The sequence below is a fragment of the Oratosquilla oratoria genome, chromosome 43 (genome assembly GCF_046742065.1).
Source record: "Oratosquilla oratoria isolate Oo_2021 chromosome 43, ASM4674206v1, whole genome shotgun sequence".
In the NCBI taxonomy this organism is placed as follows: Eukaryota; Metazoa; Arthropoda; class Malacostraca; order Stomatopoda; family Squillidae; genus Oratosquilla; species Oratosquilla oratoria.
The window spans coordinates 22,668,581-22,671,080 of record NC_134819.1 but is presented as its reverse complement, the minus strand read 5'-3'; the positions used below and the strand labels follow the sequence as shown (position 1 = coordinate 22,671,080).

The window sequence follows — 2,500 nt, the reverse complement described above, 5'->3', positions numbered from 1 at the left end:
CAACAGCAGTTTAATCTCGTCTCTGTCAATCCTTTCTTCTTACATAAGAGCATAAGAATGGAGAATACGAGAGACCATAAAGCCTACACTAGGTAGTTCTTTATCCCTTACAACCTGTCATCCCTATCCATAAAACTATCTAATCTTCTCTAACAGCGCTCACATCATGTACAACAACCTCATCATCAATTGTTATTACCATCATCATTATCACCAGCAGCAGCAGCATCAACATCAGCAGGAAGAGGATCAGTATCATCATAGAAATCCTCAACAGCAACCTCGTCATCATAGATAGAATAAAAGTAACCACATGATGTTATGGTTATGAGGTGCGCAAATTGTCCTGATGACTATATCTATATAATGGAATCTCTCTGAATTGAGAACATAGGTATCCACTTAGGTCCTGTAAGTCGTCATTGCAAGTCTAAATAGTAAACACTTGAGTTCATTTAAAGAAATCGTCATCAGGAGAAAGTGCGACAGTCGACTGACTATTTGTATGAAGTTAAATGATATTGATGTTTCTGCGTCATGAGGTACGAAAGGCACTGTATATCCAAACATAGAAAATTAATGTACAAGTAGTCACTTGATATGCCCACATAGCCACGTGTAACTGTAAGTGCAAATATAACGCATTTGGAGTGAGAGGGTACTGGACCCGACTTTGGTGGTGAAGATGGTCAAAACGGCCAAAACTCGCAGTAATGGATTTAAATTGGACAAATTGAAATTTGAGAAGGAAATAGGCAAAAACTGGTTTACCAATAGAGTGATCAACGAATGGAATAGACTTAATGATCATCCCCATCCATAAAATGATCAAACTTTAGGATGGGGATGATAGGTGGTAGCGGATATAGAAGTGTCTAGTGTAGGCCATATAGTCTCTTGCAGTCTCCTTCATTCTTACCTTCTTGTTTGTTTGTGTGTGTGTGTGATTCACCATGGTCTTGGATCACGTGTTGGATTCGTGATTGACAGTTATTAATCTCCCGGATGAGAGCTCAGACGTATGACCGATCTATGGGTAATACTGTGGCCTTACACGCACACACACACACACAACTCCCCGCCCACGAGAGTTGGAGTAACAACCCGCAGCGCAGCGATACTGAAATTATTTCAACCCTGGGCGGGATTCGAATTCGGACTTCCGTATTGGCAAGCGAGAACTCTAGCCACTGCGCCACGAGGTGTGTGTGTGTGTGTGTGTGTGTGTGTGTGTGTGTGTGTGTGTGTGTGTGTGTGTGTGTGTGTGTGTGTTTGTGTGTGTTTGTGTGTGTTCTCGTTCATATATATAAGATATTCCTATAGAAAACACTTCATTTATGCACTTTATTTAATTTCTTCTCGTATAATAAGAAAATTAACTCCCTCCCTCTTCCTTTCCTGCATAGGATACTAATTACATACATTTTATGAGGTCATACAAACCAGTATTACACAACAGTTTTTTTCTTTATTTTTTCCTTTATTTTATTTATTTATTTATTTGTTACGTTTTTTAAACTAGCCTCCACTCAATAAAGAATGCCGATAGATTTTGATTTCCACTGTTCTTTCCCTTCGTTACCTTTATTTACCACATTTACGACTGCAGGAGGTGCTAAGATGAGAGGGAGGGTAGAGGGGTGTGGAGTGTATTCAGGGGTGGAATGGGTGGGATTGATTTTGTTCCTTTTTCTTTTTGGCTACCCCCCTTGTAAGGGGGAAAAAGCCTTGGTATATGTATGTATGATGTACGACTGCACTGCATTTCCTCGTGGAAAAGACCCAGAATGGACGTTTATTTCAGAGACACGATATTGACTGCCTCCTCCTGTCTAATTAATCTCAGCTGTCGTGGCGGCGTAACCCGACTGCTGACCGAAAATATTGTAAATAGTTTGACATGAATAGAATGCAATACCTCTAAAACAAAACAAAATAGAATCGAGAAATACTATTTGAAAAATTGACCAAGGAATGTTGTTGCTATTACTTCTATTTATATAAGAGAAAGAAGCAGTTTTGTGTTACTCTTATTAATTTATACATTTCCTTGTTTCGGTAGTGCCAGAAGGGTCTATAACTTGTTATGAAACGGATCTCTCTCTCTGAACAGAGCAATAGTAAATACTTTCTCAGTTAATTGATATTTGCTCAATTTCCAAACCCAGTAAAGGAAAGGTCATATGGTTTTTGCCCGGGCGAAACAAAAAGATAACGCCGACACATTTTGAAAGCAATTTGATTGTCATGTACTACAGCTGCCGGTAATATTGCTTTACCGATAATAGCGGAAATGGATTGATCACCAAGTGCAAATGGGCGCATAAGGCTGACGCTGAAGAGAACAAAGGCCAAAGGACGGTGAGACAGAAGCCCTTGGATGTTAGTTTAGTATCACAAAGGTCACTGTGTTCAGTTCACGTCATGAACAAATCAAAGTGTTATGCAGTTCGTGTGACATTATTAGGATTGTTTTCCTTCGTCAGTATGTCATGTCGTC

At 39.6% G+C, this 2,500-nt stretch overlaps 1 protein-coding gene across 1 annotated transcript in view; it reads right to left on the bottom strand.

Moving 5' to 3' along the window:
* LOC143022011 (serine/threonine-protein kinase Chk1-like) overlaps positions 1-2,500 on the bottom strand; it is a 5,567-nt gene that overhangs the window by 2,296 nt on the left and 771 nt on the right. The gene's annotated exons all lie outside the window — the stretch shown is intronic.